Source organism: Astatotilapia calliptera, chromosome 19, assembly GCF_964374335.1.
Source record: "Astatotilapia calliptera chromosome 19, fAstCal68.1, whole genome shotgun sequence".
Lineage (NCBI taxonomy): Eukaryota > Metazoa > Chordata > Actinopteri > Cichliformes > Cichlidae > Astatotilapia > Astatotilapia calliptera.
In genome coordinates, this window is record NC_137440.1 from 18,589,765 (window position 1) to 18,616,290 (window position 26,526).

The following is a 26,526-nucleotide window of genomic DNA, read 5'->3' on the forward strand; positions in this document are numbered from 1 at the left end:
TGACCTATCATGCTTTTATTTATCAGCTTGACTCATGCACTTGAGTAACTGATCATCAGTAAACGTGAGCTCCTTTATAAAAGCTAAAGTTTTGGTGGTCTGGAGCATTCAGGTGTGGTTTAAAAGAGAATTTACATCACCACTGAACCAATCTTTCCTGTTCATCAATCTGGGTGGACAGATTGATGGACAGGAAGTTGTTTAAAAGGCCATTTCCAAACGATTTGAAGTCCATCATTCTACAATGAGAAAGATTATTCACAAGTGGAAAACAAGACGTTTGGACGGGCATCCCAGCAAATTCACCCCAACAAAAAAGAAGTTAGTTACTATGTTAAATGTTAAACTTATTAACGGTACAAATTTCCAGGAGAAAGCATTTCTAAAAAGAACAAACCACAAGACTTTGGCAGCAGCGTCCAAAAGACAAATTAGGCCAAAGTAGTTATGACTGGTTATAGTGAAAAGAGAAGGGAAACATCAGCAGAAGCACATCACACCAAGCACGGTGGTGGAGGGTTGATGATTTGGGCTTGTTTTGCTCCCAGAGGACTTTGGGACCTTACAGTCACTGAATCAACCATGAACTCAGATGTATATTAAAGTATACTGGAGTCAAATGTGAGTCCATCTATCCAACAGCTACAGCTTGGGCAAAACTTCATGCAACAGGACAACGATCCCAAGCACAGCAGCAAATCTGCAACAGAATGACTGAATTGTTTTGATGGGCCGTTACAAAAGCTGTTCATAAACAAATGCCCACAAACCTCAATGAACTGAAATGACATAAAAATAGTGGGCAAAAATCCCCCACAATGATTAGAGAAATTGATAAAGTCAGACAGGAAACTGATTACTTGAAGTTGCTGCTGCTAAAAGTGAGTCAACAAGCTACTGAATCATGGGGTGTACTTAGTTTTGTTAGTTTTTCAGATGCTGTTTCAATAGACACAGTGTAATATGTCATGTGTTGTCATTCATCTTGGCTTGTAGTTACCTAATTTTAAGACCAGCTAAGGAGCAGTTGATTGTTCACTGTGGCGTTATGCATAAAACCTTATAATTGAAAGAGGGTTTACTTTCGTTTTGCTATAACTCTGTGTTTGAAAGCCTAATGCAAATGTTCAGTTTGAGAATAATAATTCTGAGTGTCAGACCTTGAGCTCAAACGCTGGGTTATCGCACAAAATAGTCGGTCTGATTATGAAGTGGCATTGAATTAAACCACAGCCTTGGTATAAAACCTTGGTCAGCAGTTCTACAAACTATCCTTTAAACCTGATCTCTTCCGATATTTAATGTTGTAACTATCAGCACAAGCATGTAATGTGGTTAGATATTTTTTTGAATTAAAAACAGATATGAGGCATTTCAGTACGAGTATAACTGTAAATAAATCTATGTTTACAGGCATATAATCAAATAAAGTTGTATTTTTCCCCCCATAAAATCAGAGCCAAAACCTCATTAGAGGAGGTCAGAAAAGAAATCTTTTTTTTAATGGTCGTATATCAGATTAAAATACGGTAACTATTCAGCACTTGGATGCAACACAGACAAAATCCTGCTGTCAGACTTCGGTCAGCATCTGTCAGGCTGCAGAGAAGAGGGAAAACGCTGCAACTGATACAGAATATGGAGGAGTATGTTTGTGTGTTTATTTACTTTTTTTAAAACTCTCTCTCTTCAGCCTCGATCTATCCTCTTAAGTTAATACCTTCAGTGGGCATTAAATTGCATGGCTTTTAGCTGAAATAAAACTAATTCATTTCCAGGAATAGCATAGTTGAGATGTTATTCAGCTGAGTGGACAAGTGGATAAAAAGGTTCCTGTAACTAAAAAGTCCCGGGTTCAATCTGCACCGACCCTGCACGTCTGTCAGCAACAAGAGCAGCGTGGGCTGGCGTATGAAGCTGCTTTACAGAGTGGATTTACTTCGCTTAATGTGTTCGTGGGCTCAGACACTGCAGCAACTCGCCTGCTAGTGTGAAGTGAATTCAAGACCTTTAAAGGCTGTAGCTCTCTATTGACTGCTGTCTGTCAGAGTTTAGACAGGAGGAACTCAGCTTGTTAACCAGGTGTCAAATCAACTGTCTTCCTCTGTCAGTCTCACACGGGAACTAAATAAACTGAACGCCTCACTGCCTGCACTACTATCTACTTCTTTTAGTATTTAGTTGTTTTTTGCTGAAACAATGGAGAGGCTCTTCTTTCAGTTTTCTTTTCATGTAGTATAATTCATGGTTATGATAATTAAAAATTTAGCTTTGGATAAATAGTGTGAAAAATGAACTTGGTTGTTTCTATTATTCCAAAACATAGACTGTATATAAAAGATGGATCGGGAAATGCAGAAGACCTTTAAACCTGCGTTTCTTTCCCCTAATGGTCAGCAGGAGGTCTTTTTTTTTTTCCACTTACAAAAAGAAGTCTGATTGAGAAAAGACCAGTAAATACATTCGCATTAAATGTAATAATCTTCAGCGGTAGCTTCAGATCATGAAATGTGTTAATGCTCATTTTGTAAATTGTATGCTTTAGGGCATGGGCACCTTATGTGTGACAAATCAGTCAGGGTCTAGAGTTCATCATTCACTGCTATGCAGATGATACCCATTTATATTTATCTATGAGGTTGAAAGACCAAAATAAATTAGCTCAGTTAAAGCTATAAAGCCTCTGATGACTGCCAATTTCCTACTATAGACACAACTAAAAATCTTTGCAACATTATGTCTAACCAGATACTTACTGTAGATAGGCCTTGGCTTCCAGCAGCGCTGTGAGGAAACTTTCAGTCATTTCTAATCAGGATATATCCTTCACCATGCACATTAAACAACTATTTAAGATTGCTTGCTTTTATTTGATTCTAGCTAATGTATTAATTGCTTCTAGTGTGGCTATTTAATTCATTATTATCAGGTTGTTCTAAAAAATTCCCTTACAAGCATTGTATCTTCTATTTTCCACTCCCAACCAGGTGACTGCCCCTCCCCGAGCCCTCCCGGAGGTCTATTCCTGTTTAGAAGGGAGTTTTTCCTTCCCACCTTCTCAAAGAGCTCTTATTAGAGAATCATCAAATTTAGAGGGTTTTTTTTTTCTCTAATGCTGTAGGGTCTTTACCTTAGTATCTGCCGGTTCGTGACAAAAATTGAGAAATATTTTTGTCGATAGCTAAAATGTTAAGAGCAACTCTGCAAACTAGTGGATGATGGTAGCTGTGTACATCTTTTACATACAGTCTATGGTAAACGACTGAAATCTAATTGTTATCATATTTGCTTCCTTTCTCAAAAATGTGAGCTCTCAATAAAAACTGAATGCATGTTAAGTTTTATTAACTGCCATCTGTCATCCTAATTTTTGCAGTTGTACAAGCAAGCCTTCAGCTTATGCATTGTAATAAGAAAAACAGTGCAGTTCTTGTCAGCAGCGACCATGACAAGTTAGTGGATTCTCTATGCGAGACAGAGGTATTATGAAGGGAAGAGTACTTAGCATGAAAAGTGATTTTTTTAAAATTGTAAACACATCTCCTTTTTAGTCCTCAGGAGCCAGAGTTTAATTTTTTATGGGGAAATCAGGTTTGGTGTGAAGAGAGTCGGTAACATGGTTCCACAGAGCTGTACTCATTATACTGTTCTGTTGCCAGAATGAGGATTTAAATTAGTAAACTTGTATACAGTGCTAATCAGATCCTGGCATCCCTTTACCTCACATGGGTTCATTACATTTCTAAAAATCAGCCAAGCTACTGTTTGTAACATGGGACCAAGCAGCATTTTTAATTTGAACTAGCATATGTGCTCTTCTCCTGATTTTTATCATTTTATCCTGTACCTTCCTCATCCTTCCACAAATACTGCTCGCAGTGGCTCGGAGGTCTCTGAAGCCCAAAGGCTATTAGCCTGGGAGGCTTATAGAAGTGCTGCCTCGGCACTGATCTCACGTTTCCTAGAGTCACTTCAGGACACGTGCCTCTCCACGCTGAGATACTTCATAATCACCTACCTCAGGAGAGGTAGGGGGCCTTAAACACATAACGTAGAGGTTGGTGGGTTGTGAAAATCCAGATGTGAGATCTAAAAGTGGCCGCAGTTTTTATGAGGTAGCACTAAGTGGTTATGAGGCTCTGATCCGTGCTTACTAATAATGCTAAGAAAGGAAGCAAAGAACATGATAGGTACAATGAAGGCTCCTCTTATATTCTCAGCATCCTCCTTAAGTGATCCCAACTCTGAATGTGAAATGTAGTGGTAAGTCCTGTCACCTCATCGTGAGAGGCATTTGAATGAGCACCAAATGCGCTGTTTCATTGCTCAGGGCATCTGAACGCTGTGCTATAATTGCACACTTGTTCCTAAAGATGCTTGTGTCTTCTAAGAGCCTCTTAAGACCCCTATCATGCATGTAAAATCAATCAGCTGCTGATGCTACATCTGCTCTTAAGAGCCAAGGGCAAGGAGCTGTGTTTCATTTTGGTATTTTTGAAGTGGGCATCAGCTGCATTTCTGCACATCAGCCCACAGGCGTGTGGCTAAGTGCTACAAGAGACGGGGCCAATCTCAGAGACAGAGCAGGGATTGAACGGGCCCTCGAATGGCAGCTGGAGCCAGTAGGCAGTCATATTTGGGCCTGTTGGAGGCGAGACTGCTGAGATGTCGCTTTGAGCAGCAGCGAGACACTTGCTCTTTTGTCCCCTGGCTGCCTGGGATGGTCACACTGCGGGAATTTAGAGTAGGATGAATGAGGGGTAGTTAAAGCCTCTCATTGTTTTTTGTTCCCTTTGTTGTTCTTGTTGTCCTGCACTCGGTGCTTGTTCTGTACCAATGTTTGTGAGTTTTAACAAGGCTAAGAGGCTGCAACTATGCCAGAAGCCCTGTGAAGCTGTGCTTAGGAAGTTTTTTGAGCTAAATGATAACGTGCCTAGAATAACAATGCTTGCGTGCGGATCTCCAGCAAGTATAGTGTTTACCATCCTAGCTTTGCATGCAAGAGTGATAAAATCAATAGCAGAGGTTAGCAAATGGTTTTTATTCTGAGGGTAACAACTGGAATTTTTTTCTTATTATAACAACTTCAAAACATTTCAACAAAAAGTAGGTTTCATCATCTGGGAGCACATTTGTCCCTTCTTTCCTGCAAGTGTTGCCATTTTTTATTGGTTAAGTCAGAGGGTTTAAGTTTCTTGTGGTGATATATAAAATGCCAGATGTTCAGAAGATGTATATACATTCATATATCCTCTTGGGACCATGAATGAACCAATTTCATGGCAAAAGTGTGAACAGTCATTGAGACATTTCATTAAAAGAAAAAATAGCAAAATCTCACCCTAGTGGTGGTTGTAGATTAGGTCTCAGTCACGCAGCCCCAGAGACTCGTTGCTAGGGAAAGTATGGAGATCACTGGATGTCACTGGATACAAATTAGTCACATAAAGGGTTTTACACTACGAATCATCTCTGGGTTGCGATGGTCACTTGCAGATTGCTGCTGTCACCCATAGTTTGCACAGGAGATGTCGACTTGCTTGCAAATATTTGCTAACTGAACCACAGAACGGCAGTTAAACAACACAATTGACAGACTTGACATAAGTTCACCTTCAAAATAAAAGTCTTACTGTACCTCACTGTAGAAATCAACATTTTAAACCGTACAACTTTTAAAATGTCTATTAGTGATGAAAGCAATCACCAGGTGCTGCTCAGCGCAGCATCGCATACCTCTTTACATCTAGTTTCACCTAGCATCAGCAGGCAGCCTCCTGCAGACATTTGCCAAACTGTTTGGGGAATACACAATCTTCCTGTAGCTGTGGATGGGTGCCAGGCAGACCTGTGCAAACCATGAACTAAATTTCTTGGCAGTTGGTTGATTATGTTTATGCCAGGCGCACAGGCACAGAAAAGGAGGCAGGAATTAGAAACTGTATTTATTGCAGTGTTATGGGAAGCTGGGGAGCAGGTTTGGGAAAGCTTGTGCTGGTAGCACTGGTTGGCTGGATTAAAGAGAGGAGCTGTGTTTGAGGCCTGAGAAGCTGCCCTGAGGGAACAAAGAAGACAGAAGTGCAGCAATACTGATGTGCAGCAGATTCTACTGCTAAAGGATCTTAAAAGCAAAGATGTGGAGCGCCAGTGGACTGACACTGCCATACACAGAGCCCCAAATGCTCTGATGATTTCCACACTTTAAACAGACACCTTTGTAGAGTCATTCTCCTACCATGCTCTTTGAATGTTAACTTAGAAGGTCTTATGTAAGAGATCCCCCCTGAATCTTGCTGATGCAGAGCATCCTGTAGGACAGACAGGGCAGGACAGGAAAGGGCAGTTGTCTCCTCACTGCAACACACACACACACCCTCCAAACACACATTTGAGATGCTTTGTGACTCTGCAGGCCGATCAATTTTGCCTACAGCTGACTTCACTCATGCCTCAGCGCCCAGCTCCATGCTTGACTGCCTGCTTTTTGTGCTCCTCTTTTATTTCCCCAGACAATATTAGATTTCTATGAACCTGCGTTGATAATATCTGTTTTGCTTTCCTGCAGAATGAGATTACGAGCATGGAAAAAAATGCTGCATGGCAGTCTGTATAGGTTCTGTTTGCACAATATGGGATTGCTTACATTGAATCTAGATGGTGGAAGAACAAGCCTGTGTTAAAGAACAAGTTAAATGTCAAGGCCTGCAGAAGAAAGATGATAAAGTGCAGACATAAACATCAAATTACTGTAAATGGCCCAATGTAACCCAGGTTGGTAGGGTAGCTCAAAAATGAAAGACAGTTCAGGAGAAAAAAACTGCTATAATATGCTGCATGCACCCGCAGCACTGATGTCGCATTAACATATGCACCACAAATGAATTTCATGCTAACCGGGAAACAGAACATGGAAAATTACATTTCTTCTACAATTCTTGGGCTCTTCTTGCAAGAAAATGCGAGCCCCAATGAAACAAATGTAAAACAACCATCGCCGCCATCTATGTTCTTGAAATCTTCAGTCCAGGGACACAGCGTTGTCTTTAGCAGGTCTTTTAGTCTAAATAAGATGTCTAAAGACTAAACGGTGTCCTGCTGAACCCAACACATAATAAAAATGTCTTAATAAGACAATATCAGCAAAACTGGCACAGGAAATGTTACGTCTACTACTGATTTCCACACAGACTGATAAATGTATCTGAATGTGGCATTTTTATCATTTGAAAGACTGATCTTTTGCAACTTTCGCAAAAGTTTTCTTTTCAGAGTAGGTGACGGTGAGGTGAGCGCCCTCATCATTCATTTCTGAAATCCTATGATGGTGTCAGCAACACCCACCGCAGTGATAACCTAGATAGGATGGAGGAGGAGCTTGTTGCTGGTGGGAAATATTGCCCTGCAACATGTGGTTAATGTTGTGAAAGGAAGTGAGAAGCGATTAGAAGTAGTGTTTGTTAAAGTAGTGGACTGTGTGTTCAATATCCCCTTTGGGAACTAGTGTGTTGTGGTTGAAGTTGTGTGTGCTTGATCTTTAGTAACACGAGGCTTTTCTCCTGTAAGTGTGGACTTTGTGGATTTTATATTGAGAACAGCCATAAATGACTTTTTTCATATTTCTTGAAGGTGTAAATACATTTTTTTAAACTTCTTGAACTTTTACAGTACTTTATATTTTCTTGCAAGGAGCCAGACTTTCTTGTCATTTTTAAGGTGGTCTTGAGCAATAGTTCTGCAGGTTTTCTGAAGGTCTTTCAGAGTCTGGCTGCTTTTTCACCCATTTTCAGTCCGATCATTGTACCTGACCATTTTCAGAGGAATGTTTTTGTTTGCTGTTGAACCACTTAACACTGGCCTATGAGTCAAGCTTAAAAAATGCATCTGACTCAACAGATGAACCAGTGTTGTTTTTACACATAACAGACAAAGTTAGCAGTTTTAAACATATCTTCTGGCGCTTTGTTACTGAATCTATGAAACATATCACAGAAAGTATTTTTGCACCAAAAAAATGATTCTCAAAGAGTTAATAGAGGAATACTTGAAATCTTTCTTCATTGTTTGTCCTAAAATATTTAAGGAAACTGGACCAGTGGAGAATAAAAGAAGAAGTGACAGGCCTAAAAAAAAAGTTGTTTACAACATATGAGCAGTTTCTGAAGGGAAACGAGGAGAAAGGCTGAAGTATGCCAAATTACGCAAGAACTGGACTCAACATCAGTAATCTGCAAAATACAGTGGATGCTATCTCATAGTTTCGGGCTACATTTCAGCCAGTTGTGTCAAAATTCATGAAATTATAAATGCAGAAAGATCCCAATAGATTTTGATCCACCGTGCAATACCATCTGAGAAGTGCCTGATTGGCAACAGCTTCATTTTTCAGCTTGATAATTATCACAAGAGTGATAGAGTCCGAACTTCAACATTACTGAGTCAGTGTGGGATCATCTTGACAGTGAATAGAACAAAAGACAGCGACTTCCAAAGAAGAGATTTTAAAGGGCTCGGGAAGCCTGAAGATCTGTTCCTGCACCCATTTCCCATTTTCCCAACAAAATGTATAGAATTGGGGTGGCTCACAATACTAAAGCTCTTGTACTTTGGTTAAACTAACAGTTTCCTGTAGCTTCATTTGCTTTTGCAGAGTTTCTCCTTGTCTTCATTAGCCTTTGCATAGTTTTTAAGCCTATAAGACGCTTGTTTCCGGGCCTTGAGTTGATTAATTCTGTTGAAAAGGTAACATTGTTACGCAGCGCTCATTACTTTCATACCCTGTTATGTAAGTGTGATAATGCTCCATTCTGTTACAACAATGCCCGCTTCGTTTCTGCACCCAAATCCACAATTCTGCTAATAGATGAGTTCCATTTCTAAAGAACATCACTGTGTAAAACTGGATTTTCTGTGAGGTGACCTTATTTCCAAATGTGGCTCAAATTATTGAAATAGCTCCGTGATTACACAGGCCACCATGGGGCCTGTTTACTTTATCCCATGTTCCAGTATTATTTTTTTATGTGTAATGCAGGAATAAAAAAAGAGGTTAACAGGCTGAAAATAGAGCGAGAGACATGTCAAAAATTTGTGCTAGATGTAGATGAGATTTCAGCTCGTCCCGCTCTGATTCAAGATGTCTTTGTAGCCCAGAGGAAAAATATTGATTAGTCTATTTCCTCTAATCAGGGTGATAAAGTTTGGTTAACGAGACAACAGAAATGCAGATTTAATCATTACTGTCACAAAAATGTACAGAAAATTAACAACAAGAATCGATGTCTCAGGCTTAAAGTAAATTTTCTGCCTCGCTAGTGATGTAACCTCAACTGGCTGTCTGAAGAAGTTTTATATTTACACTTTGGCTTCTTTGCGGCATTAGTATTCATCGAGCACCTAGCTTTGATTTACTTGATTTGTTCCCTCGTTTTCATGCTAGTGTTTTTTGTTTTCGGGTTTTTTTTATCCTGCAGAAAAGTGAATTTCTGTGCTGAACGGACTTATTGTTTCTTACTACGACCTTATTTCCAGTGTAGCTGTGTGGTTTTTGATTTGTGTGTCCAAACAGTGGCTTCCAGGGAAATCCTCGTAATACATTAATCACTGATTTCCTTAGCAGCAGTGTTTGTGTCGCGTTTCCTTTTGGCAGCAGGTAAATCTGACGTTGTTTGTTGATCATTAATGTCATATGTGCCTCGTGCCTTCCTTCCCTGCATTTTTGTGCGGTCTCTCATGAGCGCGCCCTTTCATTCTTGCGGTTTTGCAGGAGGACCCTGTAGGCTGTATTGTGAGCGTGGCTCCTGCAGCACCTGGCGTGAGAAGCAGTTGCTATTTCGGTTCTCCCTTCACAGAGACTTAAAGAACTTTTTTTTCTGAATTCAGAGCATGCAGGAGAAATGTAGGTCAGGTTTCTCTGGAAAACTTGCAGCCGTGAGGACAGCTTAGAAGGTTTTACATATTGTAGTAATTAGGAAAGCTGCTATGCCACATCTGGCATCTCACTCCTGGGTGGTTGAGTCATATGACCTCGTTCGTGTTTCCACCGAGCTCCTCCCTGATGGCTGGACAGATGGACACGGTGAAAATCCTGAGGTTGGCACTAGCAGCTAAAACCTCTCATGTGTCCCTGGATAACTGTAGAAATGAACGTTCATTATCACTGCCAGTCAAAAGTAAAGCGTAGCTTGACAAGCCTGTGAACATAACCTTTTTGACCTCCTGGACGCTGAGCAAGCTTCGACAGCGCATTCCTGTTAATCTGCTCCAGTACGGATGGTCAATAAAGTTGTGGGGATTTTAACAACGGAGATCAGTGATTCAAATTATTCATCAAGTCTGCTATGATATTTTTTTTTAAAAAAAGCTTTGTTTTGTCCAGAAGGAGAGGATTTTTAGTCTCTGACCTGACTGTTAAATAGCGCTTCACCTCTTTAATCCATTTTTGTTTGAGCAGACAGACGACATTAAAAGCTTCTCTTACAGCTCAGACAGGCTCGTTCTTTGAAATGGGTTACCGTGTGATGTGTGACCCCATAAAGGAAATATTGTGCTCTGACAAAAGGCAGCTGAGCCTCCGTGAAGCTGAAGCAAGTCACAAATGTAGAGCCGATTGTCCAAAAAAATGGTGCAGAGGGTGACCTATAAAAATGAAACGGAGATGACTGTTTAGCTCACCGGGTACACCAGATGACACATATGCCATAAGGTTCAAATCCACCCCGAGGCCATTTAATGCAGGTCTTACTCATAGCTTTCCTGTCTTGGAAAATCAGAAAATTGAAGAAAAAAGTGACTATATTGCAAAAAAGTTTTAAAACTTGCTAAATAATTGGCTGCAGGAATGAGAACTGCTGTCAAATAATATAAAGTCAGATTTTAAGGTAATTTTTTAAATGATTCGCAGATTTTGATGCTAACCTTCTCCAGTGATCCACTGCACAGTTTGCACGACTACTTATATCCAGATAAAAGTACTGGATCCCAGTGGGCTTCAGTTGCCATTTTCCTCTATCATTTAAAATTTCTCTACATTTAGATGCAACACAAGCTGTCTTAAGCGTTACAGAAAACTACAGTTGCACTGAGCTTGAGTTAATAGCACTTAGCACGGATTCCAGAGGTTTCCTAGCTTTGAAAATGAACTTGCTCATGCTTTTACCTTTTCTCATTCAAACTCCTTTAACGGGCTTTTTACTTCACATATTTTGGCTATTCTTCGTTTGTTGACAGTTAATTATTAGAATTCATTTTAAAATGTTAGTTTTAACTTTTAGAGCCCTACGTGGTCGAGCCTCCCAGTATGTTTCTGACCTGCTGAAGCCTCGTTCTTCTTCCTGAGCTCTTGCGTCATTGGCTCAAAGGTTGCTGCTTTCCTGGCGAGGATCGGGCTTTTCAGACAGCCTTTATGTTGTACAGACTCCACTGAGTCTGTTAAAAAGCAGCTGAAACATTTGTATACAGATAGTCTTTTGTTTAAGTTGTTATATGTTATACTTTTATTCCTTGTGTGTGATTTTAAAGTACTTTTTTTTTTTTTTTTTTTACTATCGGCCAACTCTGAAATATCTATTTTTAGTTTACTACAAAATACTCTGCAGCTTTTGATTCTTCTTCAAAAAATACAGGACTTTATGAGAGGGTGAGAAGAAGGGTGAAGCATGCTTTTAAAATGTTGACTGGAACATTTGTCCATCTGAATTCATGAGATCTGTTGTGCATCTGCTATTATCAGCTACTGCAGGGAGGAGCTTCCCTAAAGGAAGACTTCTATTTCTTATCATTACTAAATTTGTGCATTCTGTGCTTTAATAAGATGAATTCTTTTTGATGTTTGCTGGATTTTTTTTCTGTAAATGAAGCAGTCTTTCGTTCTCATTTATATCCAGAAGTTATTTTATTTGGAGTATCCATTTTCAAATGGCGTTCTGAACATACTGCGTTACGTTCAACATCCACTTTAGCCACAAAACGCACACTCGCGTGCAGTTCATACACTCTCACGGGCCATTTGACTAAAACAGTCAGAGGTCCAGGTGGCCACAGTGTGACCCTTTCAGCCACTTCAGTCAAAAAACATTCATATAATTGCACAGAGCGCCCTGCTCGTCCATTTTCAGCTCCCCTATAATGCAGAAACCTGTCAGAGCAACAATATGAGATCTGCACGAAAGCGCCCTTCAGCTGAAGAACATGGTGAATACAGCAAATGTGCCTTCTCTGTTGTGACTGCGCAGTTAATTTGCTCCATAATTACACAGGCGAAAGAGCTCCCAAACTCTCGACTGGTATGAAAATCATTATGTTGGACACTTCAGACTGGCTGCAGTGGAATCTGAAGTGTCTGCTGTTTGTTTAATGCATCTTTAGATTGGATTTTTAACCCCAGCATGGTGAAATGAAAGTTCTGGCAAGATCTGAGGCTTTTTAAAAATGATTGAGTGAATCATTCTCAGTCATATTTTGCAAAAACTAAAAATTTGTGATTTTTTTCCCCTTTCCTGCATTGCCATTCCTGTTTGTGCAAAGCCAAGTACTTAAAGAGATCTTTTTCCTGTTGTGCAAGACGTTAACTAGCCTGTACAGATTCCAGACCTCAAACACATCCAACACCTTTGGGAGGAATTGGACAAGTGGGAGCCAGGCATTGCTGCCAGACATCAGTGATGGATCTCACTAATGCTCCTGTGGCTGAATGTGAGCAGCCAGATTGTTTTTAAAGTTGCTTTTTCTTCGTCCTTCTGGACTAGCAGAGACTCTGACAACAATCTTGTGCAATATATGTTGTCTCAGTGTACCAAAATCGAAATTTTCATACCAGAGATAAGCCCACAGGCCAGACTCACACAGCATATGCAAATGTTTTGCGGTAGTGTGGCAGCTGAAAGTTTCGTGTGGATTAAAATGACTTCACGAGATCATCTTGTTTTGAAAAGTCCTGGATATGGACACTGGTCTCAGACATGCTGTAAATACCAGGATTTGACAGCCTAGAGATGATTAAAGTGGGTGTCCAGAAAGCTGGCATCATAAGAGGAGTGTGTGCAGCACGTTGCTGCATACAAATCTTTTTTTTTCCTGCTCCCAGAGGCCACAGATCATTTTATTCTTTAGTGCATCAGTTTCTCTGCACTTTGGCTGCAAAACATGAAACAAAGACTTTGCTTTGGGCTGCCTGCTTCATGTTTGTCTGCTGTTCTGTACCTCAAAGCCAACTCAGAACCTATATACTTTATCCTTTTATACATACACATTTTTTCCCCCAGACACTCTTCCTTACAAAGCAGACACATCTCCCTGGAGATAAATCGGTTTTCGTATCCATCGTGCTTTTAATTGTTTCTAGGTCATTCAGACTCTGAGCTGATGTAAAACATAGAATTCAAATCTTCCTGTCCTGCATATTTAATGGAGCACATTTATTATAGATTTTTTTTTTTAACATTGTGAATATAGCTCTAATAGGTCAGTGTTTTCTCACTCGACCATCAAATTTCATGGTAGAGGATATCGTGGGGTAGATAGCAGATGTGAGAAAATTTGATTATTGGGCCGTTTCTGTCTGTCTGGCCCTTCATTAGGCAACACACTGTTATAGTGTGCTATTTCTGTGTGATGCTTAGAGAAACTGCAATAAAAACAGGATCTCAGACTCTACAGGCTTCAGTTAGCATATTGAATGTTAAAGTTAATGACAGTATAATTAGAAAAAGACTAAAGAAGTGTGTATTGTGTTGAAGGATCGCCTCTTTAAAAAAAACAAAAAAACAAAAACACACCAACAAGAAAAACATGGCAGCACAGCTTAGGTTTGGAAAGTTGCTTCTGAACAAACCACATGACACCTGGAACAAAGTCCTCTTGGACAGACTAGACCAAAGTAATGTTTGGCCCTAACACACAACATGTTTTGAGAAAACCAATGCAGCACTAACACCTCATACCAGCTGTCAAACACAGTGGTGGAGGGTTGATGATTTGGGCTTGTTTTGCAGCCAGAGAATCTGGGAACCTCGCAGTCATTGAGTCGACGATGAACTCTTCTGTATACCAACGTGTTCTAGAGTGTAATGTGAGGCCATCTGTCCGACAGCTACAGCTTGGCCAAAACTGGGTCATGCAACAGGACAATGATCCCAAGTGCAAATCTACAACAGAATGACTGAAAAATTTAAAAAAATCAAGGTGTTTTGAGTCCAGACTTCAATCTGACTGAAATGCTGTAGAGACAGCTGTGCACAAATAGATGCCTGCAAACCTCAATGAACTGAAATAACATTGTAAAGAAGAGTCGAGCAAATTAATTACGAAACATCGTCTGACTTTGGAGTTTCCGGGGATTTTCACTCTCCGTCAGACTTCTCTGGAGCCCGCTGCTTGCGTTGTCATAATGAAAGTCTGATGATATATAACAAAAGAGCAGTCAACAGTGAGTATTACACAGCGGCTGTTTTTCAAGAGCGATATATTGAAATTTATATTAAAGCTATTTATTGCGCACTATATCTGATCCTCCTTTTGTCCAAAAACGTCTTCTGGCCAGCTTGATGGCTAAATGTGTGCTCTTGTTTCAGTGCACCTTTTCTCCCATGCTTTTATGGGAGCATGAACCTCTCCCCGCTGGTTTACTGTGATTTCATTCAACAGCTCTGGTGTCTGCAGGTACTAAAAGCCATAAACCACCATCAGCCTGACGTCCAGTGTACACAGACTGGGAGATAGGGAGGGAGACTGCTATTGATTACTTTGTGGGGCTTTTTTACTTCAGGGTGCAGGGAAGGTTAGCCTGCTCAATACTGTCTTCTAAGTTCACAAATTTACAGTGCAACTATTGGCTGTTGCTGGTCAGTTGGGAAGCTAGTTAATGTGCATCCAAAGCCTTTTTTGATAGAAAGTAATGCATTATTTATTCGAGGAGGCTGTTACTACAACTTTGAACTTCCATGTCAGTCTCATTTAGTGTTTCATAGCATCATGCGTTTGAGGTTACACCTAGTAAGGATCCATTTTTGCTGTTCTGTTTTAGAAATGGTGTGTATGTCAGGGTGGCAGCGTCTGTCAATCCAGGATGAAAAATCTCAAAAACCAGTGGAAGGATTTCTGTGAAGCTTTTTCAAGATATTCGTGTTCTCCAGAGGATGACCCCTAACATGTTCAATGATCACACCCCGGGGTTTCTCACTGATGTTTGATTTAAAATGATTTAAAACCTAAATCCAACCAAACGGTCATTGTTGTTTGAGGTGATTTCAGCTTAGACTTGTTAAATCCAAACAAATATAGAATGTCTCAAGAGTTTATTAATACAGTGCTCACACTGATGCTAGTATTGCTTTGGACAGTGCAAGAATTGTTTGTGCATGATTGCAGGCATAACTGTGTCATTGACGCAGTCATTCCCATTTAATTGTCTCAATATACACATAAAATGTAATAAAAGCACATCTTTGTTTCTTTTGTCCCCCATCACACCTCCTTAAATGTCGACTTTCAGCCTTCACGAGTGATTGAGTTTGCTCTTTGATCGATGGCCGTCTCTCCCTTTGTCTCTGCTCCTTCTTTCAGCTTGAACTGGGACAACGTCAGTGAAGCAATCAAGCGTGAGTGTTGGCAAACCTCGAATTTGTTATCTCGAGATAATGAGGCACAGGCTTTACTTTGCTGAAGGAATATGTTTGATATCTACAGCCCCTTTGAAGAATACACAAACCTGCCTCAGTCTCTGCAGCCTTTGCAAAATATGATTACAGCTCTTTTTTTTTTTTAACCTCAAAAGAGACGTTTCAGGAAATGAAATGAACCCATTCATTCCCTCCTGCTTCTGTGATGATAGCCTTGCTTCTGCACTGTCTAACATGTACCACCACAGTGACGGTGAAGACTCCTCTGTTGTGCGTGAGGCTAATTAAGAGGCCGTGTTACAGTGAAGCGTTGAGCAGATGCCAGAATATGAGACAATAAGAAAGAGGTGTCTCGTGTGAAGGCCGGCGGTGCTTTGTCTCGGAGCACACACACAGTGAAGCGCCGACGTGGCCTCGTGGCCTAATGGATCTCTCTATTAATAAAAGATAAGCAGTCAATTATTGAGCTGTCAAAATGACTTTTGGGACGACACGAGCTGGAGGGCTAAGGGGAGGCGAAGAGCCAGAGTTTTAAGTAGAAAAGGGAGTGTCTATCCTCAGAGACTGTCACCTTTAGCACTCTGTTGCCTTCTTTCTCCTTCCTCTTTTACATTTTTCCCCCTTTTTCTGCATAAACTAGTCCCCAAATTAAATCCGCCTTCTTCCTCTTCTCTTCATATTTCATGTATAAAATGAATGAAACTGCATTTAAACTGCTTGCGACTGCTGCTGCTGCTTTGGTTTGTTTTTAAAGTAGTTTTGCTTTCATTTCAGTCTAATTCGGTTTAGCTGTGAGTGCTGTGACTTAACTGTTGTTTTTCTCTTTCAGTTCCATTTTTCACATGAATTTTACGGTTTACACGGCAGGGAGTTACGCTTTTGAAGCTTGCGCAATTACTTTTTGTGCTCATTATTACCCTGCTGTGCAATTAAAAATTTAAATTCTCTCTCACACAATCACTAACACAACTCCAGTTTATTTAGTCCAAACCAGATGCAGAAATACTACTTTAATTATGGTTTCGTGCTTTCGTTTTTCTTTCTACTTTATCTTTCATGTGCACCCATTCACTCCTACTGGCTTCCCTTTATGCCGTGTCCTCCCTTTGAGCCAATTAGGAAATACCAAGCTACAATCCTAGCATACAGTTTTTTCCCCACTGCCATGTAAAGATAAAAATCTGAAGTGCTCTTTCTCGCTATTTTTTCCTCGACCTAATAAGTAATGGCATTCCTGTGTTTGGCAGTGTTGAGGAGAGCCTCAGCCAGCATTTCCTCCTCACCACCTTTCATGATAAAAGCATGCTGTTGTGCAGACAGAAGTGGAGGTGTGAAGAAGCCAGAGCGGAGCTGAATGTATCTCCTGCCGCTGCGCTGGCCTTCAAAGCTTAATGATCTACTGACACAGATTCACTGAGCAAATACGAGCGTGATTTATATGGAGGGAGGGCGCGGAGGTTCAGGATGGAGTTTAGACTTTGCCTCAGTCGTCTTTTTATTATTCATGAGCGACTTCAAACAAGGGATGAATGTGTATGAGTGTATGAGTACATGCGTGTGTGCTTTTGTTGTGGACTGTATGGGTTCAGCTTGTATGAGGAATGATCTGATCACAGTTTCCATTTGTGTCCTGCACATCTGTCACTACTGAATACTTAAAAACATGGCTGATCTTAGACCGGCTCTGCTAGTTTTATGTTTAACAGATAGAGATGAGGATGATGTTCATCTTCTGTACTAACTCATCGCCAACATGTTTAACTTGGCGTGTTTGTGTGCGTGCGTGTGCACTTCAGCGCTCATTCATTCACAGACTTGTACTCTTGTTGTCAAAGCTGTCTTCTCTTGTCAGAAGGGTTGAAGTCAAATCTATTTTAAGCTCTGTTTGTCCTGAGCTTCATGACCAACACACACACTTACACACAGACGCGCACACACCCACACACCTACTAGGCTTTGCTCTGTCACTTCACTGCATCTTCTCCTTAGCCAGCCAGTAAACCCCGCAGCTGAATATTGCATGAGCAGCTGAGCGCTCGAGGGCCTCCGGCACACGCCTGAATAATGGCAAAGAACCGCAGCAGATTGATTATAGCGTGCGTGGTGTGACTGCTTGGTCTGCCTACCATGGCAAAACTCTGGACCTTTATTGTGTATAGAAACTTACAACTTCCATATATGTATCTGTGACACTCTGTAATGAGGGTGTTAGTATCTCCTGATCAGGTACTCTAACATTGCAGTGGATAAGATTCAGCTCCTACTTGGTCGGCAGATACTTTGATCATTTCAGTTGTTGCTGCACTCATTTTTATCTTTATACACTATATGAATTTATTGTGGGACTTCACTGGATTAGGCCTCAGTCACACAGGCCAAGAGCTCTGTCATGTGGTAACCATTGGTCCAGACTGGTATTGAAATAGTAGTCAAACACTGAAATTTGGACACAAACTGGAAACCAGTAACGTTTGCCATCAGGGTAAAAGCTGGCCTTTTGAAATGTGTTGGTGTAAACTTTACTTCAAAGGCATTTGAAGCTGCTCATGAATAATAAACAGACGACTGAGGCGAAGTCTAAACTCCGTTCGGGTTTGCATCACACTTTTTCAAGTTTTACTACAGCTAAATGGAGCAAAAAGGCAAGTGTTTGCAAACAGCTGAGCGTCTTAGATGCAAACCATAAGCAAAGTCAGCAGTCACTGAAAAGCGAAGCAATGGGATTGTTTCGCTTTTCAGTGATTGCTGACTTTGCACCTGATTTAACCCGGCAACAGTCAGAAACTTGCAACAATCTCACCTTACAGTTGAGGAATGCTCATCTTTCCCTAGCAACTAAAGGTTACCAGGGCATTGCGAACCTGTTTTTGAGTAACTGAGGCCTAAGCTTTACACAGCTTCTGTATTATGTGTCTTGTCAATTTCTGGAAGCCAGTCCATGGGCAGCTAGCAGTATTTGTATTATATCCTGTACATTTGTGTGTATGCTCTCCATTTAGAAAATAACATGATGAATAACATGAACATCTCCAACCTGATTGGCTACTCGTAATATTCTAACCTTTTTCCACGCCCAAGATGCTGGCCTCAGACTTGAAGCGGGCTCTGCACAGTGTTTGCCTGCTGCTAATTAACAGTTCAGAGAAGTCGAAAGGACAAATTCCCCAACAGGCTAACAAACTGAAAATGTGCTGACGCAGCGCCATGATGTTCCCAGGCATTTCTTAGATGTCATGACAGAAGCAAAGGACTCAATGGTGCATGAAAATTGTATCTGTGGTCAATTAAATACCAAATAAAATAAGACACTTTGCACTCTGTGGGTAAAACAAGAAATCCATATTTCTTTGGTGGGAAGGCATGCAAACATTGGAAAGAAACTTTCTTTTTACAAGTCGTTCCACAGCACAAGTGACAGGCTGCATCTTTGCAGCATGCTAGTACAGCACAAGCTGGGGGTTTCCTCAATCCTACTAATAAGTTTTGACAACATCCATTACCCTCTTATCTCTCCGACTGCAGCTGTCAATCTTCATGCGGGGATGGAGGATGTTTTCTTTCCTAACCATTTGTCATTGCATGAAAACTAGTGACTTTCTTAAATCACTGCACTGATGTTTTCATGCTTTACTGTATACATTTAAGCGTGACTAAATGTTATTATGAGCCCGAGTGGGAGCCCACAGGGTTTGCTCTCTGCTCTGATTCTGACATCCGGGATTAACATTACACTCTCTGAGTGAATGTGTAGTCAACGGAGACAGCTGTAAGCTTGTACAGTTGATGGTTGATGTCTGAACTAATGATGTTGTGGGTTTAGTCACTGCCAGTTCATTCCTGAAGCACCCAAAAGGTTGTCATGTCCAGTGAGACTCGCTTTAGTGTCTCCAACAACCTGCCAGATGCTTCTCAATGTGCCAGAAACTTTGCTGTATGTCAGTTTGTGTGAGAACTTGTTTGTGCACTCATTAAAAGCAAATACACACTTTAAAAGGGACTTGCAGTTTTTAATACATAATAACTTACTTATTTCATTTTAAGCTGGTATGCGCTTTATTTCTGAAGTTAGGTAACCACTGGACCTGTGGTAGAAAATTTACATAGTCGTCGACTACACACAATCACTGACTTTGAATAGTTCGTTAGATCTTCTGTCTCTTTAGCTTCAGCTCCATCTGACAGTCTTTATCAGCCACTACATGGCTCTCTTCTCTGGGATGGTGGATCACTTCATCTCCCTTAGACCTCAGTCACACAAGCTGGGCGATCTTGATCGCTACCAGGCTGCCATTGTCACCCATCCAAGATGCCTCTTATTTCCAAACTAATCACCAAATGGTAGTGAAACCATGAACTCACACACTTGCAGGGCAACACACTCTTCTTCATTGGATAATACTTATGCAAAAGTGTGCAAGGTTTTCATGTATGCACATCTAGTTTTGTGTATATTCGATTTTTAGTGTAACTTCCTAGAATATATGCATTGTTTTTACAATTACTGAACAAATAGTTTGACTGAAGGATGCAACAAGGACGTGCAGGGGGTTGGCGTGATGGAGGAGGATGCTAGGGATAGGGTGAGGTGGAGGAAGATGATCCGCATGGTGACCTCCAAAGGGAGCAGCTGAAAGAAGAAGAAGGACTCAACAAGGCTAATAACGGACAGGAGTCAGTGGAGGTTTTCGAACTTTATAGTATTTTATGTTCTGCGGTCAGCCTTTAGTTCACCGCCTGTCGCTGCCTCATGTGCCACAGAAGCTATCCTAGCAGTAAATCCCAGAGTAGTCCCAGACTGAGCGAAAAATAACCTTTTCTTGGCAAAGTTTTATTTTTGACTTGCTGCTTTAAGTTTCCTCAAGAAGGTGCAGTAATTGAGAGTTATAGGCTGGCAGATGTCAGTGCTTGAAACCAAAACCCTGAGAAAGAGCATCTGGCTGTCAAATCTGTTTTTGCACCATCTAAAATAAGTTGTTGCATCTGTGCAAGCACTGCCCTCCTTCTCTTTCTGTCTTTGGTGTGCTTTCACTCTCATTATAAAGCTTTTCTTTTCTAGCTTTACTCTCCCCCCCCTTCTCCCTCTCTCTCTCTCCTTTCTCTGGTCTCGCTGAGTATAAATTCATCCTGCCTCTCTCCCAAAATTGCAGCCTCATGCACATTTGTAAAGCTCAGAGATGTAAAAGCAGTGTTTTAGGGGGCAGCCTGGGCACTGATCCAGCTGAGGACTCCCTCCCTCCATCCTAAGGCTTCCTGGCGTCTCACCATGTGCCTCACTCTATCAGGATAATACTATCCAACAGGAGAGAAGAAAAACAAGAAGAAATTGCCTGATCATCAGTCTGAACCACTCTCTTTCTGGACTTGAATTGGTTTATAGCTTTTACAAATTAAGCATTCGGTCTCACAGCTGCTTTGGGTGATTTAAAAACTGGAGCTGATTCATCTTTGAGGGGAAACAGCAGACAGACACTAACATGGCAATTAACAAAGGTCAGAGTTTACATACAGTCGTCCATAACCTGAAACAGGACTCATGTCATGCTTCCATAGTGGTGAACTTTATTATAGAGAAAGAAACTGTCAAATCTGAAGAAGAAGATCAAGTGAATAAGGTCCCAGTTACACAGGGGTAAAGACCAGTCTGCAACCATTTGGCAACTGGTGGTCGTGGAGGGAAGAATCAGTATTCCCCGACTGGTTGTGAATGGTTGCTGGGAATTGAGAGTACTTGCTGTGAAATTTATTGCTAAAGCCTTACTCATAGACTGGTCAGTGAACTGGCCAACTGAGTCTGATCGTATGGAGATTTATATGAAAATCATAAAGAATACACGAGAAGCTCAGATGACACCGCTTTGGAGATTGTTTTCAATTCTCTGTTTCACTTCAGCTCTTTGTACATAATAATTTAGCTCTTCTTTGTGGTTGGCTGATAGACCAACAACAGGGAAGCAAGAGTAGCCCACAGTCCAGTTGTCTGTGACACTGCCCCCTGGTGGCAGTAAACAGCTACAACATGTAAACGCCAGAAAAGCTGAACCTACCTGCTGCAACTAATTTATAATTAAAATGACTTCACAATAAGAGCTTCGCTGGTAGTGATGAGAAATGGTTGGAGGGAGGTTTGTTCTTTTTTTTGAATGAAGGATGGATATTGAACTTTCAGTTCTTAGCATTGACTTAAACCTGAGGTAGGCAGAAATATTCCAAATATTGTACTTTAAACCGAAAGCATCTTTTTTGAAATTAGATTTTTGCTAAGTCAGTTGTTAAGTCAATAATCTGAGTCTTTGCACGTAACACTGTTTAGATGAGAATAAACAAAAGTTTTTGATATTTTGTGGGGGGTTTTTCTTTGGGGGGGGGAATACACACAACAACTTCAAGCGTGGTCGATCATTCCTGTCATAAATCCACCACTCTCACTCATCTTTCCTGTCTGTAATGCTCACCAACCAGAAATGTCTAGAAAATCCAAATCATCCAGTCTTGTTTACCAGCTTCAGCTTCTGACTACAGAGGCGGGTGAGGCATGCGGGGGTTGGGAGTGGGGGGGGGTGATGCCTGTGGTGTTACAGAAGCTTGTGCGTGGCATGTTTACAGTAGGATGACACCAAACCCAACTGTGTGTGTGTGTACAGAGGGAATCTAAATAGCTGGAATGCAGTATTCCTCTGCGACGTATGTGTCTCAGATTTCGTTGTGAGCCTGGCAGACAGGCAGGACACTGTGTCCCCTGTGACCGCTGCTGCTTCTTCTCTCTTTGATTTCACAGCACGCTAACAGATCTGCTTTCAGTATTTACACTGTATTGTGCATGTACCATATGCTGCAGTATGTATAATCCCAGTGCCCTCAGTGACAGTAACCCACCAATCAGCCGCTGCATGTCTGACTTCAGAGTGTGACAGGTGCGAGACGCATCCTCGTCAAATCTAACGCTTAACTTTTGAAAGGATGTGATGAAGTGGCCGCCTCGCCTCATCGGAGAGGAGACGCAGATGTGTGAACAGACCAGTCGTGCTGTTGGGGAGATGAACAAGCAGCAATTACAATCGCACCCTAAATGTTTATTTCAGGCACACAGGCATTTAAAAAAGGATTGCATCTTATGAAGTCTGCCATTTTCTCACAGATGTGTGGCTAATAATAAAGGATTGATTTTCTTTCTGTAAGATGCTGGAAGAAACATTAGCTCATTCACAACAACTTTGTAAGCAGGTGGGACCACTTAAGATTAAAGACTGTAACTATAACTTTAATGAAGGTTTAGGTTCGACTTGTCAGCAACTCAAATCTCTAACCCACTTCATATAAAAGTTTAAAATGACTCAAAATGTGTTAAAAATCAAAAAATATACGGACGAGGGATTCAGAGAATCCATCTTCAATCCATTTGCTGCTGCTCATCCAGATCTGGGTCACAGAGGCAAGAGGTTTAAGCAGAAAGGCCCAGACTTACCTCTCCTGGGTCACCTCCTCCAGCTAAGTACGAGAGATGTAATCACTCCAGCAATTTCTGGGTCTTCCCCAGGACCTCTTCCCGGTAGGACATGGCTGAAACAAACAGGAGGCATTCCTTGTCAGATTTCCGAACCAGGGGAGAGTGGAGCTCTTCTCCTTGTCGCTAAGGGGGAACCCAGACCCCATTTAAAGGAAGCTTGTATCTGTTTGTTTGTATCTGTGATCTCACTCTTTTGGTCATTATCCAGAGTTCATGACCAGGTGAAGGTAGGGATGTAAATTGGCCGGCAAATCGCCACCTTTCACGTTCAGCTCTTTATCACAAAAGATTGTTAGAGCGTGCGCAACACTGCCAACGGTGGACCAGTTCATTCCTCAGTCTCACGCTCAACTCATGAGCAAGCGTGGGAATCCTGACCCAGAGTGGACACTCCACTTTTTTCCCAGCTGAGAATCACAACCACAGACTCGGAGCTCCAGTGTGAGCTGGAGGCCATGACTCGATTAAGCGAAAAAGTAGAGACGAGGTGCTGAGACCACCAAATCTGAAGCCCTCCACCCCACAGCTGCACCTCGAAAGTCTGTCGATAAAAGTTCTGAACAGTATCTGCGACCTACTCAAAGAAAATAAAACATAAAAATAGTTTTTTTTCCCATAAGTTTTTACTTTATTAATACTCTTTGCACAGATTTGTTCACCGTTTACATTTTTTCCCTGCAAATAACATACAGCTGTCCATTGCTGAGGTTCTTATACACTTAAACATGATTATTCAGTCCAAACAAGCTCCTTTTGTTACCTGTTAGACTGCAGATTGACTTGTTGAGTGGTTTGAGTGGATGTTTTTTTTTTTCTTCCGAAATTATTTTAGTTTTAATACGATCGCACAGGTGGTACTTATGTGTCAGAGAAAGAAAAGCGAATTGGAGCGATCTTCAACCATTTTCTTTCATCGTTGATGGAAAGTGCTGCTCTTAATGTTGTTACTAACTTTAAAAAAATGCATTTTCAGCAGACTGTTTTTATTACGCTGCCCTGTATTTGTGTGTCAGGAATTGACTGTCATTATGCTTTAAGAGGTTGTATTTATTAGGATCGAAATGTTATGTATTTGCACTGTCGGAAAAAGTATTTTTCTGGAATATCAAATAAAAAAATTAATAATAAAACACATCTTTTTTTGATGTAGGGTTGGATTTGACCTATGAGCTATGATTTTTTTTTTTTTTAGTTTTTGCCCCCATCACTGCCCTAACACAAAGACTAGATATATAGGTCGTTATCCTTGAGTCTCGCTGAGATTACAATCTCTCTTTCAAGAGGGCCTTGGACATAAGAACATAACAAAAAAAGAAAAGCACCTGAACCGATAGTCAGTTCAGACAAGTGACCGCAAACATGCAAATCATGTGCAGTAACAGATCATTACAAGAGCATTAACCAGACATTAAAAGTAGTCAAACCGACCCAAAGGCACAGACTGGTTACATTCTCGAATGTAACCAGTTCTGACAATTTCAGCTCTTTCTGTAGATTATTCCAAGAAATTGGGTCCACGTATTTAAAAGCAGGGTTTTTTTTGTAAAGCACAATGATGGGCAGCATCCAAACTCTCTAGGGACTGGTGAGGTGATTGATAAATTCTTAATAAAAAAATAATGGTAAAAATAAAAGCCTGCAGTGATCAAGCCCTTGAATGGTTTGGCTCTCTTTGCCATTTGAGAAAAACATGATTTACCTTCATTTAACACCAACTCAAGTAGAGTTAAATGAGATGGAACAACATCCATAGATCCAGATAATTCCGTCAGGGAAATTCAAGTGTAGCTCTCAAACAATAACGGTTAAATAAGGAGAGTTCACTTTAAAGAAGTGAGGTGGAGATGAGAGTTTGAAAGGGAGAATGACCAAGAGCACAGATTTAAACGACACAGAGTGGTGGCTGATTGGCTCTAAGAAGGAAGGCAAGAAGGTGATTGGACAACAGTAATGGTGTCAGTGTCTTCCTTGTGGAAATGATAAGAAAGCAACAAAACAAAAACTGAATAAAATAAATGGTAAACAATAAAAATCAGTTAGTTGTCTTGGAAGATAGTCATGACCAAGCTGTGAGTCTCTTGCACTGAGCAGGAACTTCCAGTAATAATAATTCTAATAATAATGATAATAATAATATATTTAATTTGTTGGCACCTTAAAAAAAACGACATATGGACACGTGTAGAACATTTCTCAAAACCTGTTTAATTTTTAATAATTAATGAGGCATTTCTTTCTGTGTGTAGTGCGTAGTTTCCTGCATTATTAGACACACAAAACAGATGCTGCACCTTCCCAGACTGTGGTTGGTAAGCCTTGTTAAGCCTGTGTCGGTGCAGACTCGCTGTTTGATGGTTAAGTAACACTTCCACAGAACTACTTGGTTTTAAAGAGCACTTAATTTGGTGGATCCTCCACTCAAAGCACAGAGTGTGTGGAGGGAGAGGCTCCAGGGGCCGGATTGGAATTGGGCCACAGGGAGGTTTAATGTTCCACAGGTGAACTTAATCAGACACTAACAATGGGAAGAAAACAACAGAGCCACACGAGGCAGTACCCTTAAAAAAAATGAAGCGTAAACCGTGGGTCCCTCCCATGTGACATTTTTGGTCTCTGACAGGTGAAAGGTGTGCGGTTGGTGCATCCGACAGTTGCCTTTCTTAAACTGCACACAGCATTCTCCAGCTGAGGAGTTGTGTTGGTGATTGCAGACTTCTTTCTCAATGAGTCATAAAGCTGGAGATGGGTTGAGTGTGACTAACTGAACGAGAGAGGGAGAGCATGATTACCTTAATGAAAGAAGGATGGGCTGACACAAGAGGACGTGGATTTTCCAGAATCCCGGGAGACGTGAGAATGTAGGTCAATCTAGCCCTGTGACATGCAGCATTTGTACACAGGGAGGAAAATCAACACTGCACGAGAGGCTGGGACAGGCAGGGACCTGGCCGTGATGTTCTCTAGCACATACGGTCGTATTTATGCCAGACCGGAGAATATCGAAAACAGTCAGATTTCCATTTGTTCCTAATCACAAAGAAAAATGTACCGACTGCAAAAAACCCCAAACAACTGCCATTGAAACAGTGTTCAGGACCTTTGGTCAGAAAGGACTGTGCAGAGGTAGATGGCAAACGAGTGAAAGGACAGGGGAGCGACATTTCTCCCTACTTCAGAATCAAATCTTTGGAGGGCTTCCACATTAAAACCAGATTTTAATACCAATAAAATATTAGTTATAGCTCATATTCCTAAATAAACTCGCATTTCATCCCTTTCAGCAAACATGAGTCGGAGATCATGGGACCCTCTCACTCCAGGGCCGGTTGGTAGGTTGGAGAATTAACAGGAGAATTACTGTAATCGGACTACAGAGCGCACCTGATTAAAAGCCGCATGCTCTAATTT

At 41.0% G+C, this 26,526-nt stretch overlaps 1 protein-coding gene across 3 annotated transcripts in view; it reads left to right on the plus strand.

The window, feature by feature from the left end:
• The window catches only part of pacs2 (phosphofurin acidic cluster sorting protein 2), a 65,979-nt gene that overhangs the window by 1,661 nt on the left and 37,792 nt on the right, over window positions 1-26,526 (plus strand). The window lies entirely within an intron of this gene.